We start from the raw sequence: 20,649 nt of genomic DNA on the forward strand, positions 1-20,649 counted from the left end.
TGGGACTCAAAAGAATTAACAGTGTGTTATCAAAAATTTCGTGTTAACAAATTATATTACTTGTAGAAGAAATAAGAAAGCTTGTTGGTTTGTATGTTATTATGGCAATTGCTATTAACAGCTTGTTAAAAAATCATTAAAATTCTTACCTGATGCTCCTTTGCCAAAGTGGCACTTAAAATCCCCGGTTTTGGTGTGTCGACTTCATCTGTAAAAAAGCGAAGCACATAATGTGCATAAGTTTCTTTTCCAAATGATAGCAATTTACAAATTTGAATTTACATTGGCAATTACATATATGGCTATATTGATATTTGGGACCTGCTTGATATTGGCAAATAATGTACAAATATTGCACAAATATAATGAGACTCTACATCATGAAAGTTTTTAAACAAATGCATGACAGATATTTAAGGGAACATATTCATGATGATAATTATAAAGTTGTTAAGCTAAGCTGAGGTGGGTCTTCTATTAGTTTCTACTGTAACTTTTTCTATCGCCACTCCGTTGGCGGCAAAAAATGGGCTCACTAGCATTTTCCGCTGAACAAGTGCGACAAAGTCGCTGTTCGTCGGCGGGGAAAAAAAATCGCGATATATGATAAATATGAATCATACAATGCATGTAGAAGAGAATAAAAGATTTAATTGGTTTAAATGGGGGATTATTTTTAGCAACTGTATAATTATGCAATATCAAAGAATTTACACATTTTGTCAACGACCGGTAACTCCATATCTGTAACCTTACTAAGTACAGAAGGTCAATCTCCTCTCTCAACCTGTTCTGCCGTGAATGCTGCCAGATGTGATTTTGAGCTGCCATGACACTTTGCAGTAACTTTTTTTTACGTTGCTGGGCCCAGTAACAAAAGTATCCAAATCACATGTAGATTCTAGAGTGACTGCAGATTTGTTATGCTTTCTACATAACTGTGTATCTTGAACAAATTGAATTGCCTTCCAGCCAGCTTTGGTCTTGCTTAATATGGCTTTCACATCCTGCACGGATAAAAATGCAACATAATATTATACTGATCTTGTTTGTTTATCATCAAGGCATAGCGAGTTGGCTTTGATGTTTTTCTAATTTTAAATTATCATTAGATGTGGGCTTAGGCCTACAACTTGTCTTAAAAGGGGTTTGACTTTCACCTGAATTTATTGGACTGCTGTTGCTTAGATTATCTGGTCATGTTACATTGCCTCTGCCATGAAGCCCCATATCACTCTGCACAACCAACTTGTACATTCGGTGTATTTAGGTATTTGCTGAGGAAACAAGCTGGAAGACGCAATGCAGTATGCGCACGTTAACTTGGTCTGCATCACCGCTTTTCTTACATGGTTAAACTCATGCTCATATCTCAACAAGATGAAGTTGAAACACACACACTCCCTGAGCAAAACCTGAATACACCCAAATGTTTCTCCATGCCGGTAAATAATGGCGACAAAGTTTGTATATATCTGTGGCTCATGAAGATATTCTGTTCAACGGAGTCATGTACAACTGGTAATGTGAATCTTGAGATGCATAGATGAACAGAACATAAAATGCTCAAGTACAGCAGCAATGTGACTCAGCACATCTACATGGGATATACCTGTAACATATTAACATAGTTGTGTCCTTCTACCATGATCCCCTGTTTAAGTGTGAGATGTGAAGTTGAAATAGACCATGAAAGCCCTGACACTAGTACCTGATGGTTCATTGTGCAGTAGGATGACTCTGTTTGCATGTTTTACATATAAGTTTCTTCATGCAGTCTTTCACCTGATGAGAGGCCATTTTTAAACATCCAAAACAAATGTGCGTTTTTCTTGAGCTTGCTATTCTTTCTTCTTCATAAGATTTCTTCTGAAGTACTCTACAATCTTACAGATCATGACGTGACTTATTTTCACAACTAAAGCACCAAGTTGATGGTGGTTTCTTTTCTCACGGCAAGATGCACACAAAACAAGACGAGCAGCGGTGTTTTGAACACGTTGGATCTTCGCAATTTCAGATTGAGATAAGCCATACAAGAGGGAATTCACGGAGTCCAGCAGCGATGTCACAAAAGCATGTACTGAGTCAGCAAGTTGTGTTGTTTCTTCATTGACATTTGTTGCAGGATTTACTCCTCTTGCCTTGCTGGTCTTAGATGGCAGCCTATGAACTTGTTTGGGAGGGCTCTCAATATTTCCATACAATGGGTTACTTACTATCCTATTTTGTTTTTCATTTATACTTTTTGGATGTTTGCAAAGTCATCTTGTATTCCCGGGCTTGTATACTGAAATATGCATGGCGACCATTCAGTTGCTCTTTTTAGTTTGGCAACAACTCTGAAAAGAAGGAAGAAAGACAGGATCAAAGTTATTTTAACATTCTACATAGCAAACACAACGAATTGCATGAAATAACAATCATACATCAATCCATATTGGATACCAAATTGGTAGAAATACATATCATAATCTTCCACACAGCCTTGTTACTCACACAACAGGTCTGGGTACAATAGAAAAATATTCACGCTGATTGGTGAATTTGCATCGAGAAATTTCTTGCACTAGCTTCGAACCATTTCGTCATTGTTAATTTGTTCACTACTTCCAATAAAACAATACTACTGCACTAATTGCAAAATAACTTGTTCTTACTTCATAGGATTGGTCATGTCAGGTTTCTTCAGCACTTGCGGCTTTATACAGACTCAGGTCGTTGTTACTGATCTTCTGGGGTTAGCAATTTCAAGGATCTCCACAACAGAGTTATTCTCACCGTCTTCCAACATACTCTTATCCAGGTTAACCTGTTCATTAGCATTCTGGTCTGTATCATTCATCAAAGAGGTTGAAGGGATCTCAATGTCAAACAGAAAGTTACCATCATCATCTGTACTAGAGTTCTTCAAGTCAAAGTTCATAAGAACAGGTGATATTTCAATGACAAAATATTGGCATGTTTAGATTATGCAGATATGCACTCTGCAATACGCTGCTGTAACTCTGCTTGTCTGACATCCATTGCTAATGGTGGGATTTCAGCTGGTTTTCCAGATCAGAGCGCAACTGATGTATCTTATCCTTATTTATACTACCAGTATTTCTCTGTGGACATTTTGACAGTTCATTATTGAGACGCTTGTTTTCTTCAGTAAGGGCATCAATGTCCTTTTGAAGTATGGCTACTTTCAGATCACAGTTCTCTGTGACAACACAATTGCACACAAGTGGGCTTGTCACACTTCACATCTACTCAGCCATTAATCCATGATTCTTTGTTGTACAACTGCAACTTGAAAGACTTCTCTCACACACCTTGTTAACTTCTGTCCAAGATCTAAAATCACTCTGTATGGTAGCACTAACAAGTTGCTTAGAAGAACCATTAAAGTGACATGGTAAATTGCCTCACTATGTGCCATGCTATAGCAAAAGATGGGAAGTATTTCAATATGATGTACTCCTTGTTGCCTACTGCATTTTTTATATTCCAAGTAGATGGTAATATAATAAGAACAGTGTTGCCATTGAAATACCGAACATCATCTTCAAGCAAATGATCTAACTGTATCGATGGCCTTCAGCTAGACTTTTACAGATGTTTTTTCTGTTATAACTTCTTTCAAATCTTCTTGAACTGATTGTGCTTCCTTTCAAACACACTAGTACTGCAGTATGTAAGTGGTCTAAACATCAGATTTTCTTTGGCAATGGCATAATGGAGCATGAATTGATCCTTTGGACGTAGGTGGACTTCAAACAGTTCATGGTAACACTCATGAAATTGAAAGATTTTTCTTGTATATATGCTACTTCTCCCTTTGAATATGACTTTGCACATGCACACAAGATCAACCATGTCTTGCAATTTCAACAATACCTCCCAAACTTCATCATATTCTGGCACACGATCTCCGATCAACAGTGGTAGCATTCTTAGAAGCTGGCAGGTTTCTGATAGTTTTTATTGATATTTCTGATATGTGTCAAACTTCTTTTACCCCTTGACTGAGAAAACTAAAACAAACACAAAAACCAGAACTTTGGTATTCATGATGGCGATTAAACAAGTCACCTTTTATTTTATATCAATGTAATCGTGTTCCTAATCAACACCAAACCTTTGATCTTGATTTGATTGTGAATGAAAAACAATTGTACCTTCACCTAGGTGATCCGCCATGGACCTGGGTTGTTGGCCTTGTCCTTGTGGTTGCTTGCAGAATTGATGTTATGGAATTTTTGAGCATAAATTCTTTGATTGTAATATTATCTACTCACCACCTCGTCTCGAAATTTCACACATAAGAAGGCCAAATACAAGTGTTCCACTGTGGTTGCTATTTTCCAGCATATTTTGCTGGTAACTAAAAGTGCATTGCAATACTTCATAACTGAAAACATGACTGTGTCACTGTGAGCTACTCACACAGAATGTCAATTACTATGAGTTTCAACATCAAATGTTTTTTCCAAAAAAATCACAAAGAATGTCAATCACCAAGATGTTTTAACAATGAATGTCTCTCACAAAGTTTGCTTAGAAATGCCACAAAGACTCTTTTGTTAAAAGACGTAATCAGGATCATCGTCATACTCTGGTTCTGAGTCATGTAACACCATAGTAATTGCATTCACTTCAACTTGCCAAAATGGCTCTTTCAATCACAGTTATAGCATTTTCTACTCTCTGTCAGACATTCATAGTCCCTGTGTCAGTAATCTCCTCCAGATGCGAAACAGAACTTTCTTTTCAGCATTGATCTTTTGCTGAATCTTGTTCACACAAATTTCTTGTTTACCATAACTTTCTTGCATAGATTCTATTGAGCGGGTTAGTTCTAGTATATCATCTAAGGCAAGTTCTTTCTCCAAAGCTCTCCTGCGAATGGTATGTGAACGACAGGCTTCTGTAAGAATTTCCCACTCTGGATCCATAAATTTGCATCCAATAGTTATCTTATGTAGCCGTGTGCAGAATTGATCAACAGATTCCCCTGGCTCCTATTTCATGCGGCGAAACACTATAGCTTTGTATATTTTGCGAAGCAGCGGTTAAGACTTCCACAGCTGTATTGTAGTTTTAGATGTTTCACACCCATAACACCCCAACACACTCACCCCAGCGCATTCTTGCATTGTCCATCAATGAAAATAATCATCTTGGGCCCTTTGCTTTTCTTGAAGTTGCTTCAGCTCTTTCTCGGCTCTTTTTTACCTTTCCCAAGCAACCAGAAAACTGGCACATAGAATGGCCACAATGCTCAACAGTGCCTTTTTGTTCTGGGGAAACATCTTTATTGTACTGTAAAACACTTTAATTTCGCGGGTACTTTATTTCGCGAATTTGCGATGATCGACATTTTCGCATGAGTATTTAATTTTGAATTTACAATTCGATATAAGCTTACACCTACAAAGTATGCCAAATTTTGAACTCCACAGATTCTGCACTAACTTTCATATTTCTATCCGTTTACATCGCTCTAAACACTGGATAAATTTCCCTTTTCTTGGCCTATAATGTACAATGAATATCTAGTAATTCAGATTAAACCTTGATTTTTTATATATTTTGTCATTTTGAATGTCTATTTTGATGATAGTTTTGCGATATTTTACCACTTCCGAGTTGGACCATCGGCCATATTTGATTACCTTATTCCCAATGCCCCTTGCCTATTACCCACAATGCTGTAACAAATTAGCCTAAGTTCCTCTCCTCTTCCTAAAGATTGAAGACCATGCATAGCTTTTAACAGACACGTGGATTTAACCTATTATTTCAGGATGTTGGTGCATTACTGGAGTTCAGAAATAAAAACAAATTAACCCCATGAGAACTACCTGCCGATTGGCCAAAAAGAAGCTTTCATTATCGATTGGACCAATCAGCAACATTGTTAGAATAGTTTCACCATGCAAAAAAATTGGGGTGAATTATTTGCAAAGCTCCATTCTGATTGGTGATTAAAATGAAGCTATCACGTTATTGACCAATCAGAGGCAATGTTAGATTGGCAGGTAGTGCTCAGGGGGTTAAAGATGGCCGATTTGATAAGAAAAATAGCAGAAAATATATCAAAAAAGAACCTCAAAATAAGTCCAGAACGACTGAAAAATTAACAAAATGGATGTGCACTAATAAAATTAAAATATTACTTTACCTCCATGCATCATGAAAAATTAATTTCATGCTGTATTCTGAGCGATGTAAATGGATATAAATATGATGGTTTGTGTAGACAGAATAAGCTTAAAATCCACAAAGCTTGTTTTAAGCTTTCTGTGTGTGTTTTCAAGGATCAATTTCAGCGAGTATTTAATTTCATGAATTTGTAGACTCTCATGAAATTCATGAAATTAAATACCTCATGAAATTAACTTGTTTTACAGTATATTGAATCCCAAACATTTTCTTTGATGGGTGAACAATCCTTAAACAGCTCACCCATGGAGGAGGGGTCTTGCACCATATCTGTCAAAATATCGGGGTGTCTTCAATAATATGCCCATACATCTAAAATGTTTTCTTTTTTGCTAGTCATGGTGCTCAGAGGTGTTGGTATATGTTTTTCAAGCATTGCCATGGCTTGAACTTCATCACATGATGCTGAAGATGACAGGTCATTGATCACTGCTTTGTGTAGTCTTTTGTCAAGACTTCATGTCAGAATTGTATGTCTATGATGGTAGACTGAAGAGCTTGCTTTAAGGGCCACATTAAAGCAGTTACCCAGCAAACACAAAAACGTTTTAAAAACGTTTTAAATAAGTTATATTTTGGCTTTTGGTTTAGGCAAAAGCGTTTTAATAACATTAAAATGTCGGGTTATATAAAGGTCATGATAACGTTTTAAAAGCGTTTTGTATGAAAAACACACTACAACAATATTTTAAATGTTTTCAAAAATGTTATTGTAAACTATTTTTACAAACATTTTTGCCAAATATTGTGTCAATACTTAAAAACATTATGTTAAAATGTTTGAACCCAGCAAACACAGAAATGTTCTTAAAATGTTTTTTCAAAACCTTTTAATAACATTTAAATGTCGGGTTATATAAAAGGTCATGAAAGCGTTTTTAAAGCGTTATTGAAAATATTTTGGGCAAAGCGTTTTTCATAAAATATTTTTTCAACCAAAATAACATTCTGTTAAGAATGTTTTGTATCAAGTTTTCAAGAATGTTTTTGGAATGTTATTAAAATGTTTTTATACCCTTTATATAACCCGACATTTACACGTTTTCTGTAAAACATTTTTGTTTGCTGAGCAGTAGATTATCAAAAATGTGTTTTAAGGTTATGAAAGCGTTTTATACTCTTAATATACCCTTTATATAACCCGACATTTAAGCGTTTTCTGACAACCTTTTATAACCTTTTGCGAATGATGTCGAAAGCGTTTTGTGTTTGCTGGGTATGCTTCAAGGATGGAATGTTATTTCTCTCTCACCAGGTGGCAAAAAAAAGCATTAAATGTGATGGTATCCCATGCAGCATCTTAGTATTGACTCCTACCAGTTCACACACTAGTATGAGTTGTGAAAGCTATGTATTAGAAATCTTATTATGATGTCCACTTGTGTCCATGTATCCCCATTGACTGTCTCCATCAACATACCAGAGAAAGTGTCTTCATTTTGTAGATACTTGAATGCTGAAGAAGTGTCTTTGTGTTTTGGTTGTGGGCATCCATTTATGTGTATTGTTGAATTTGGCGAGTTTATACTACTCTTTCAATAATTACTTGAACAAAATGAGCATTGATAAGCTAAAAAGTGTATTATCAAGGAGGGTAGCATTCAATTTACTTATGAGCACTAATATGCTTAAAAGTGTACTATCACAAAGGGTAGCATTAATTTATGAGCAGGAATATGCTGAAAAGTGTACTATCACAGAGGGGTAGCATTAATTTATGAGCAGTAATATGCTAAAAAAAAGTGTACTATCACAGGGTAGCATTAATTTATGAGCAGTAATATGCTAAAAAAGTGTGCTATCAAGGAGGGTAGCATTAATTTATGAGCAGTAATATGCTAAAAAAAAGTGTACTATCACAGGGTAGCATTAATTTATGAGCAGTAATATGCTGAAAAGTGTACTATCACAGAGAGGTAGTATTCATTTATGAGCAGTAATATGCTAAAAAAAAGTGTACTATCACAGAGGGTAGCATTAATTTATGAACAGTAATATGCTAAAAAGTGTGATATCAAGGAGGGTAGCATTAATTTATGAGCAGTAATATATGTTGCGATCAAGCAAAATCAGTCGGAACTCTGAGATATTGATTTTGAGATATAGCTAAAGAAAGGAAATATTTCCTTTTGTTTCCAGTTGTTTGGGAAAATCTTTTAATTGCTCATATCTTTGGAACTGGTTGTTCAATTTCAATGGGGTTTTCTGCAAAATCCAGCTTTGTAAATGCTTTTTACTATCCTATTAGCTCTAGTATAGAACCTCTGCCAATGCCCAATAGCACAAGTAATTATGAGGTCTGACTACGCTCTGGCGCCTCGATGTCGGCGCTCTGGCGCCTCTTCACACCTCGGCTGCTGGCGCCTCAAGTCGGCGCATCGCGATCCGAGGAACTGACCAAGTTCTACTATCCTATAAGAAACTAAAAATTTAATATTGCAGAGTTCCGACTGATTTTGGTTGATCGCATCACATATGCTGAAAAGTGTACCATCATAGAGGGTAGCATTAATTTATGAGCAGTATATGCTAAAACGTGTGCTATCAAGGAGGCTAGCATTAATTTACTTATGAGCAGTAATATGCTAAAAAAAGTGTACTATCAAGGAGGGTATCATTCATTTATGAGCAGTAATATGCTGAAAAGTTTACTATCACAGAGGGTAGCATTATTTTATGAGCAGTAATAAGTTTAAAAGTATACTATCAAGGAAGGTAGCTTAAAAGGATGCTTAAAAAGTGTACTAAAGTCTGCACAAAAAGTAACCCAGCTGTTATAAATACGCCTCAAGGAAGGTAGCATTAATTTATGAGCAGTAGTATGCTTAAAAAGTGTACTAAAGTCTGCACAAAAAGTAACCCAGCTGTTATAAATACGCCTATAGATTCAGAACTAATAATTGTTTTCACAATATTTCAACATAAAAAGAAGGATGATTTACTTACGTGCATTTTGATACCCGATTTGTCCGATTTTGTTCAATATTGACAATACAGCAGTGTTTTGAAAGTATCCCAATGTGTAATATACTGTTTTGAAAGTATCCCAATGTGTAATAAGCTTTAAATTTTTAGTAATTTTGATGATATTTGTCTGAACAGTACCTGTTTGTTTATTAATGCTGGGGTACCTCAATTGATCACTTGGTGACCAAGTTGGTCTTGTTATGGCAGCGGTCATGGGTCACATGGGTATTAACTAATGTGCCTTTTATAAAATAGCCTAAGCAAAATGTTGTGTTATGCACATAATAGGGTTGAGCGGTCATTTTTTTCCTCTGTATACCAACTCAACCATTTTAAACCTACAATGAGAGGTCAATATTATGATTTCTGAACTGTAAATGAGAGGAAACACATTGTTGGTTGAATTTTCTCATCAAATGGTGAGTATTTTTCTAGAGGTATAATAGCCATAAAGAAATATTCACCCTTGATTCTAGCATTTTTTCGATTTCTTTACACTTCATTTTCCAATTTATCGAAAATAAAAATGCCAACCCAAAATCACTTGGCCAGATATTATAAAGGGCAACAAAATTTTGAGGGCAAAACTACTCAGTCTGTCATGTTAATGGACTGAGCAAATTTTGTAAAAACACTTTCAAATTTAAGTTGAATTTGGTACACAAACTTGGTTTCTATAACAGTGTTCTTACCAACTGGGCTAGCTGCATGGTGTATGGAAGCTAATACAGGCCAACTTGGGAAAATAGAATGTAATCACCTTACTTTATTAAGATGTAGTACTAAGTAATGTGTATGATATTGTATTGGTTGTAACTTTTATTTACAGCCTGGAGGAAGAAACTGTTGGTGAACACAGAGCTTACCAGTAAGTTACTTCCTCCTAGTTAGCAGAAATTGTGGAAGACAGCTGTGAAATCAGACAAAGCATTCAATTTTCCCATTTGCCAGATTTGCAAAGATCCCAATTTCCAACTTGGCTCACCACCAATCAATTTAGCCTGTGTACTTTGCTGGTCACTGTATGGAGCCGAAGTATGGAATCATGAGTGTAATGTTAATCGCTCACATCAGACAAGCAAGGGTACATACAAGGTCGACTTGTTGGCACCCTTGCCTCAAGGAACCGACCCGTTGACATCATGGCCGAATTTGAGGTGAAGCCAAGTATTGAGAACCATGGCTGTCACATTATGGTTACTCTTCTTTTGCATAGTTCAGTTTTCTATCCATATTTTGTATATTATGTGACACGATCTGGTCCATGGGGGCCAAAGGCGGCAAATATGAAACTGAGATAAAGGTAAAAATATGGAGTCAAAAAACAATAAAGTACATAAGAAATAGACATCAAAAAACGTCATAACTTTAGAACCAAGTATGCTAGACCTTTGGTGTTTTCAGTAAATGATAGCCTATTGTATGTATATAATGTAATAATTACAGTAACTCAATTTACAAAAATGCCTCCTTTGGCCCCCATGGACCAGATCGTGTTACATATCATGTTTACTCTGCTCTAACCCTAACCACCTAAGGGCTTTTTGGCGACGGGAAGGGAAAGAAGGAAAGAATAAAGAGAGAAAAGAAGGAAAGAAGTTGTTTGCTCTGGGTGGGATTCAAACCCGAGACCCCTCGCATACCAAGCACTCAGTCAGCGACACTTTGCCACAGGTCTTGGGCCGCTGGCCAGCGAAACCGTGCCTATATATCACTTAGGCGATTGCGTCATCACACCACGTGGGATGCATGCACTGAACAGCGCATATATCAAGTAGTATTTTGTAGCATTCAGGAGGGTTAGGGTTAAGGAAGCCTATACTGAGTTTCGATAGTGGTAACCTAACCCTAACCGCCTAAGGGCTTGTTGGCGACGGGAAGGGAAAGAATAAAGAGAGAAAAGAAGGAAAGAAGTTGTTTGCTCTGGGTGGGATTCGAACCTGAGACCCCTCGCATGCCAAGCACTCGGTTGGCGACACTTTGCCACGGGTCTTGGGCTTCGCTGGCCAGCGAAACCGTGCCTATCACTTAGGGCAATTGCGTCATCACACCACGTGGGATGCATGCAGGAACAGTGCATATATCAAGAGTAGAATTTTGTAGCATTCAGGAGGGTTAGGGTTAAGGTAAATATGTGTATTCATATTTTTGAGTTTGTATATTTGTGTGATGACCGTCAGTAAATCCCATAAGCCTTAGCGAGTACACCTGAGAAGTCGTCATTTGACATCACGCTGATGCGCTCATCATTTATAGAACATCGTCGCTGCACATTTCAAGTTGGCGTGACGTCAAATGACGATTTCTCAGGTGTACTCTCAAAGGCTTATGTGATTTACCGAAAAGGTCAATTATGAAATGTTTTTTAGTAGAAACATTGTACATTTTTTGAGTAAAGTCAATCATAATTTCTTTTCACAGTTCACTCCAAAGTTAAAAAGAGTTTGTTCACCAGGACTTACTAGTATTTCAATAGCTCTACTTTGAAAAACTAATTAGCTTATTGCTTTTATATGACTCTATTTGTATAATTTTGTCAATGAAATCATAAATTTATATGCGTGTGTCAATGTTTTAAATAGAAAAATATATGATGTGAAAAAAATTCAATATACACCAGGACTTAAAAAATTTAGTATTTTAACATCCCTACTATGAAAAACTATATGATAAATTAGTTACTTTAAAGAACTCTATTTGTATAATTTTGTCAATGAAAATGTCAATGTAAATACTTTGGTCAATTTTTTCTTTGAAATAAAAACAATGATGTGAAAAAGTAATATGCAATTTATATTCTGTGTGTTATTGTTTGTTGTGTTGTTATTTTAAGCAATAAAAAGTGTATTTAGACCAGACTGTAAAAAATGAAATGTATAACTTTTTAAAAATGGCTTTGCTCCTTTTGACACTAAAAACAAAAAGGCCCAAAAACGTTATGACATTTTGAATTAGACCCCCCCCCCCCAAAAAAAACCCCTTTATTTTTAGTGTTTTCTCATGCACAGGGTAAAGTGTAACCAGCCAGCCATGTCAAAGACTTTTCCAATAAGGTGACTTGCAATCACAATTAAGGTTATACAGGATTTTGACATTTTGTGTAGGCAAATTGGCTGCACGTAGCCACCTAAAATATTTTGTTTTTCAAAAAATAAACATGGCAGGCCTAAAAATCATACTTCATCTTAAAGTTGACACTCTAATGATTATTATTGTAATACTTTTAACGTCATAGCTCATACACAAATGTACTTTGTAAGTGTTTCAATTTGTGTTCAATTTCATGAGCATGAGGTTTTTTGGGAAAGAGGCTAGGAAAATATGGGGAGAGGGTCCGATTTCATTGCGATTTCGCATATGTGTTACAAACAAACCAATGAAATAATGTACCTATTTATTCTTTCTATAGGTCCTCCTGATTTAAAACAGTAAGCTTACATGTTCACAGAATGTCAATGAAAATGATGGGGTAAATGTCGTCTTTTTTGCAACAACAATATTAATTTAGTGTGCCAATATATTGACACAATTATTCCCTACATTATTTCTTTGAAGTATCAGCTAACACATGCATATCAAAATTTTATATCAGCTAACATTAAAATAATTTATTTCATCTCAGCATATCAGGCCAAATGGTCCAAAATGGAGTTCTGAGATATCCACACATTTAGTTTCAAGTACTCACATTTTCTGCTATTTCACAGTATCAATTCACAATCCCATAATATTCCAGGTGCAGTGCTCCTGTATTACTACTGATAATCATTACTGCATGGGAAGTATCAATTGATTTTCACAAAACTTGCAGAAATTGACAAATTTCTGCCAAAACGTCCACACTATCAATATCATGTTCAAACCATGTGCTAACTTGTTTACAATGCTAGTTAATGTTGCCAGGGCCAAGGTGATAGTACTTATTTTATTGATTTTGTCTAGTATAGTGCTGGTTGAATACTCATGCTCCACTGTGCATATGCTTCAGTGATTTTAGCAATCAAATGAAAATGATAGGGTTGCCAGTTCATGCACTGGAATAATAATCACTATAAGGGGACATCACTAAATAAATGTCCCATTGAAATACATGTGAAAATACAATAAAGTAACTAGGTGCATAATAATTATTTATGAGGGTAGAAGGGTAGAATGGGGGAGGGGGGAGCAGTTTGTGGCAAACATTTACAGTGCATCTTTATAAGGCTTAGGAAACACTACAGAAACATTCAAATCTGCATCATAATATCTAGGCCATTTAAAGTTTCCACATTGGCAAAGTTAGGCTGGCCAAGAGCAGGGCCAGGGGAGGATGACAGGAAATGTTGGCATACCTTTTAAAATCTAACCCACGGGCCCCCCATGTATATTTGGGATTCCCCCTTCCAAAGAAAATGATAGCCCCTCACACATTCTCTTTCTTCCATGAGTTACACCAAATGCGGAAGGATTTAGTGTAGTGTCCCCTTAAAACAAGAACTGTCTTTAAAAAAGAATTAGTGCTGTGGGATATCTAGAGCAAATATTGATACACAAAAATAATTTCAAAAATACTTTGTTGATACAATTTTTTCAATCTACATCTCTGAGATGTTTAATATATACATATACTTCATAAATAAAAATTAAAAAACAAAAGACAAGTTGAGTGGAATTTTCACCCTCCGTAACCTTAAACAGTTGGATCATATCAAAACGTTAGGGTACCCTAGCGTCATTTATCATTTTCTTATTTCATTCCATTAACAACCGTCCACTGACATCAACAAAATTCAGACATTTTCTCAAAACATTTGTATTACTAACCCCACAACTTTGACATTATTAGTCGTATATCATGCTTCTTCATACCAAAACAATCATGAGAATGTCCTGCAATTTAAAATCGCATCGAAAACAATGTAGATGATATTGTTTACTCGCAAATAATTTTTATTCACCATCGCCTATGTATTAGAAATGCTCCGATCTGTGCCTGAGATCCGCGTTTTTCAGCTTTTCTACTGCTTTTCTATGTATTTTGACCATTTATCTCAAACCGTTACAACGTCGTGGCACCATTTGTATACCTGCTTCCTGGTATCCAATTGAAGCTTGGGATGTTTCCAAGCTTCTCATCTAATAAAGAATCTGATTTGCCAAGTATCTCACTCGCTTATAGCGAAAAAACTATAAAAGGAGTATATGAACTTCTGAAGCAAAACCCCATATCACCTCTGCATGAACCAGGTATATTGGTCTCTCCGCAATCTGTATACAGTGCGTGCAGTGACACGGTTGGTATGCTGAGATTTCACCAAAGGTTAAGGATGGTAATCTGAGAATGCATAGAGCCATACACAGAGATTGGGTTTGACCTTGTGATCCCTATAAGCAGTGTTGGGAAGAAGTAATAAGTCGCAGTGTGCAAAGGGTCTCTCACAGCTAAAACGTTTTGATATGGATGTCATTTTGGTTCACAATTTTGAGCAGCCGTGAGGGTTAAACAATAATGTAACTTGCAAGCTGGATTACATAGTTGGAGAATGTAATTTTCGTTCACTAGTTCAAGGTTAATGAAAGTCTCTGGCAATCACAACATTTTGCCTTATATGTTAGAAAAATAATTATCAAGCCCAAATATCATGGTTTTATTTATTACTAACTCATATTGACCATAAAAAAAAAAACGAATGAAAACAGCCGTTTCTCAACATGTGATATTTTCAAAATTACCGGGCACCGACTTTCTAGTGCAATGATGTCATAGTTATTTGTGCTCAATTGTCAGCCTTCATTGTATACAGGGACGTCATTGCACTAGACAATTTCGGCGCCTGGGAATTATGAATATCGCATGTTGAGAGACTTTTTTCTTCTTTTTTTTATGGTCAATATGAGATTATTTTAAATAAAACCATTTGATGCATGCTTGATAATGATTTTTCTTACATACGAGGGTTGGTCAATAATATCCCGCAACCATTATTTATCTCCGCTCATGCATGAGTTAGATGACTGTTACTTACGATCAATAAAGTTTGTACTTTTGTCTTTCAAAACGCACAACAATTAGTATCAGAGTACCTTTAATTACGTAATCTCATTTGCATAAAGTCATTGCTATATGTACACTGACAATTGTCAACATTGGCGAGAAATTTGAATTGGCTTTGAGGAGCGTGTAATAAAAAGAAGCAGAAGTAAGGACCAAAGCAGTTTACAAGCCTTATTTTTGGTATGAGGTAATCTGAGTATATTCGATTGATAATTGTGAAAGAAGAAATGTATCCGTCAACAGATGAGGAAAGGGACCATCTTTGAACTTCACCAAAAATAGGCCTATAACAACAAGCAAAAATGGTGTGAAAATCGCGAAAAAGAGCCCACACGGCAGAAGAAAGAATCCAAATTATCTCCAAAATAAAACAAAACCAAATATGGTTATTGGTATGGTATTAGAGATCATAGTCAGGACAATAGAATTTGTTGCAACAAAAATAGAAATATGCGCATGCATTGATGGTATGCATGATTGAAAGTACCAAAATGTATGAAAAAAGTAAAATTCATCAAAAAGCGCGCTAAAAATATGACTAATACAAGGTTTGCGGAACAGTAGCTGTGTGAGTGAATTGCTATACCAAGTCTAATGCTAAGATTAGACACACCTTTCGAAATTCAAATTTCTTATTCAATCCAGAGCCTCTCTATGGTGTGCTACTTTAATTACAAAAACAAGACCTTTTGAAATTAACGGTTCATTAAGAAAGAAAGAAATTTAGAGTTTTAAATTAGAGAGTTGACAGGAAGTTGTAAGAGTTAAATTGTTATGGATATGATTGGTGTAAGAACGAAAAAGTTGAATGTCAGATCAAAGTCATCCGAGGTGAATTAAGTAATGTCAATCACAAATTGTTACAGGTCATTTGAGGTGGACTAAGTTTATATTTGGATTGTCAGAACACCTTCCCCAATCAGACACATTTCTCTTGTTTGGCTTGACTTTGCAAAGAGCGTCTAATTTCGGTCTTGCTAGATTTACTTCATAACTGTTTTGCTTAAAAGTATGCCCAGCTTAGAAATAAAACCACAATTTGCTTGGATTTGATTTTATTATTGTTTTCTGATATGTTAGGGATAAAATGTTGTGCGTATATTCTTTGTTTAAAATACAAAATTAATGGACTTCTTTCTATGCTAATATTACATTATTGTTTTAAAGAGAAAAAAAAGTATCCAAACAGTTGGGCGCCCATTCCTTTTTTAAAGGAATTTTTATTTATAATCAGTAGATACCCAATCAAACCAGGTACCATTGGTTAAATTTTGTCATCGATTAATCTTTCTATCTCTTATTATGTAAAGAACAATGGGTGATAAAGCCTACTCAAAATTGGAGATATTCAACACGATTTCTTTTCTTTAATAAAAATGGTATATGTCTAAAAAGAGTCCAGCATCATGCCTATGTTATCGGTTTATAAAGCTGCAAAAACCGTGCCAGATTCTATACTTTTATTCTCGAGATATTTGGAATTATGTAACAATACCTCAATTTGGCGCGAGATTTTCTTGACTACTTTTCACCATAAATCAGGCAGTGCCCATACGCTATTGTGTTTATGCTAATGTCATTACGTAATCAAGCATTCAGCATCGCTAATACATATTCGTTTTGAAAGACATAAGTACAAACTTGAATTTAGCGTAAGTAACAGCCATCCAAGTCATGCATGAGCGGAGATACACCATAGTTGCGGGAACTTATTGACCAGCCCTCGTATGAGGCATCATAAGTGTTGTATTTGCCAGAGACTTCCTTTAAACATCAGGGGAACTTGCAATCAGGACAAAAATGTCATTTGTGGTTCACTATTTCGGACAGCCATCGGGGTTAAACATTTAAGGGCTGGGGTATGAGCGTTTGGACAGTATTTATTTTGGGACATTAGAGCACATCAGACATATCGAATTGCATTCTGAATACGAAGAATGTCATTCTGATATCAAATAATTTTGATTTTTGAAATTAGCAATTTAATACACATTTTATGGCAAATCATTAAAAATTGATTTTTTTAATATTTAACAGTACTTGAAGTAAACTTTATAAATCTGATGATTTATACTTAAAGTGTATGTAGGTGGGATGAAAAGCCGACGATCAATTGAAAATTTTGACCTTTCGTATTGAAGATTTGGATTTTTTTCCCAAAACACCAAAAAAATTAGGTCTTTTGGGGAAAAAATCCATATCTTCAATATGAAAGGTCAAAATTTTCAATTGACCGTCGGCTTTTCCTCCCTGCTACATACACTTTAAGAATATATCATTAGATTTATATAATTTACCGAGGACTGTTATATATCAAAATTTGAAAATATCAAATTTTTATAATTTGTCATAAAATTTGTATTATATTGTGATTTTAAAAAATGAAAATTATTTGATATCAGAAAGACATGCTTCAGTATTCAGAATGCAATTCGATAGGTCTGAGGTGCTCTCATGTCCCACAAAAAATACTGTCGAAAACGTTAATAAACGCTCATTTTGGATCCCTTAAAGTAACTTGCAATCAGATAAGACAGTTAAATAATGTCATGTTGTCATGTACGCCAATCACAACATTATGTCTTATAGGCTTATGCTAGAAAAATAATTATCAAGCACGAATCACATGGTTTCAACATTCTCCGGTTCTCAACACACTATATTCAAAATTCCAGCGCCGAAATTGTCTAGAGAAAAGACGTCATGGTTATTTTGTCGTCAGCCTTCATTGTATTATTGGGACATCGCTGCTCTAGACAATTTTGGTGCTGTAATTTTGAATATTGTGTGTTGAGAGGCAGCTGTTTTTACTTGTTTTTATGGTCAATATGAGTTAATTATTTTTCTAACATACAAGACATAATGTTGAGATTGCCATACACTTCCTTTAAACAGTTAAATAATGTCATGTTGGTTCACTATTTTGAACAGCCATTGGTGTTAAACAATTAAAGTAACTTGCAATTAGGATAAACAGATGTTATTTTGGTTGACTATTTTGACCAGCCATCATGGTTAAACAATAAGGTAACTTGCAATCAGGATTAAACAGTAAAATAATGTCATTTTGGTTCATTATTTTGGACAGCCATCAAGGTTAAATGATAAGGTAACTTACAATCAGGATTAAACAGTAAAATAATGTCATTTTGGTTCACTATTTTGGACAGCCATCATGGTTAAACGATGAGGTAACTTGCAATCGGGATTAAACAGCAAAATAATGTCATTTTGGTTGACAATTTTGACCAGCCATCAAGGTTAAACAATAAGGTAACTTGCAATCAGGATTAAACAGTAAAATAATGTCATTTTGGTTGACTATTTTGACCAGCCATCAGGGTTAAACAATAAGGGAACTTGCAATCGGGATTAAACAGCAAAATAATGTCATTTTGGTTGACAATTTTGACCAGCCATCAAGGTTAAACAATAAGGGAACTTGCAATCAGGATTAAACAGTAAAATAATGTCATTTTGGTTCATTATTTTGACCAGACATCAAGGTTAAACAATAAGGTAGCTTGCAATCAGGATTAAACAGTAAAATAATATCATTTTGGTTCACTATTTTGCAGTGGTGAGGATTATCCAATGGGGGGCACCCACCATGAGGGAGGCATGGGGTCTGATGGGGGGGCACAAGCCGTTTTTTGACAATTTTCCTATGGGATTTTCTAAATTTTGCAATCAATTGGGGGCATGTGCCCCTATGACGCAACGCTACACCACTGCTATTTTGAACAGCCATCAAGTTTAAACAATAAGCTTCGGCTACTTGATAAATGTCCATAAATGATAGGTCTATAATAGGCCTACATCAAAACACAAAAGCAAACACAATGTTATGGAGCTATGGGGTTGACCCATAATTTTCATGTCAAAAAGGGGGCCCCTGAATTTTTTGAGGTCTGTAAGGGGGGGGGCAAAAAAAATGTCTGTGATGAAATTTTTTTGCATTAGGCCCCCCTTACAAGTATTTGTGAACGGTCTCTAAGAAAGAAAGAGGTCAGGGGACTGAAATGAAAATTCATTGAGGCTACAAAATGTTTTTCGCAATTCGCACCACACCGACTGTGAGGTCACAGTATGCCTATCCCCCGGGCCTATCCCACTTCCAGTTCGGAGCTCAACGAGCTGCTATAGGAAGTTACCCACTGACCGAGGGCCCACTGAAGACTAAAAACACATCTATGACAATGAAAAATAAAAGGTACCAAAATGTGCAGCTCCAACAAAACAAGTCGCCAGGCATGTTTTTGACGGGGGGGGGGGGCACTTCAACTTTAGAGGTGACGCGTATGTAGGGCTGTTAAGTCCCCCTTTTTCAGCATCGCTGTCACCCAAAGACCCCCGAACACATGCTCTGTCCCGGCTCTGTCACCCGAAGACCCCATATTTTTCCATTTTATCTGTCACCCAAAGACCCTTACAAGTTCAATTTGAACAGCAACTTTCAGTTATCACTGATTTTGTTACTTATTTTGAAAAAATAAAGAAATTTGAAGCCATTTAGAACTAAAAATTAGATTTTCGAGGTTTCTGTGGGGCTGTTTCGGTTCTCACCCAAAGATTCCATTTCAAAAAAAGGTCATGCTCACCCAATGACCCCATATTTTTTACATTTTGCTCTCACGAATGCCAAAAATCATGCTCTCACCCAATGACCCCATATTTTTTACATTTTGCTCTCACCGAATGCCCCTTAGTGCGAAAGTGCCAGCCCTACACCTATATCCATTTCAAATTGAAGTGCCCCCCCGGGTTTTTGAGTTATAGGTCTTTAAAGGGGCATTTCGTGATCCACAGCCTCATCCCCCCACTTTTCCCAAAAAAAGTTGAGATTTTTACACCACTGGATACCTCTGGCTACATAATGTTTGTGTACCAAATATTTCTTGCAGATTAATTCGTTTAGCAAAAATATCGCCAAATTTGAATTTCGTTCTGGTGCACCAGAACGAAATTACAACGCATTGTCTATGGAGCAGTGTAAGTGACACATAATAATGCATAACTCGCAAACGCAAAATCGGAATCAACTGAAATTTTGGAAATAAGCTTTTTCGTGGATATCTACTGAAAAATGTCATAAAAAGAGGATGCTAGGATCACGAAATCCTCCTTTAAAGATGACATTCCCATAAAAAATTAAAAAATCTTGTTTTCTTAGTATTTGACTGTGGGAATAAGTGGACTTTCAAATCCTTGAAAGTACTATTAAAACGAGGTTTTATTTAATCAATAATTATTAATTGAACTATGCCTTCAATCCTGTGTAAGGCAGGAAACTAATTAGCCTATTACTCAGAATATCAACTTGGCAAAAATATCAAGGTATACAAAACTACGGCATATCTTGTACCGGTAGTGAGGTAATAATTTTGGTATCATTTTAAAGCTTATTGTCTAGTGCTTACATTTTTATTCAA

At 35.8% G+C, this 20,649-nt stretch overlaps 1 pseudogene; it reads right to left on the reverse strand.

Annotated features, from left to right (window-relative positions):
• The window catches only part of LOC140163008 (uncharacterized), a 301,006-nt pseudogene that overhangs the window by 257,838 nt on the left and 22,519 nt on the right, over positions 1–20,649 (reverse strand).

This window comes from Amphiura filiformis, chromosome 1 (assembly GCF_039555335.1).
Source record: "Amphiura filiformis chromosome 1, Afil_fr2py, whole genome shotgun sequence".
NCBI classification, from domain to species: Eukaryota; Metazoa; Echinodermata; class Ophiuroidea; order Amphilepidida; family Amphiuridae; genus Amphiura; species Amphiura filiformis.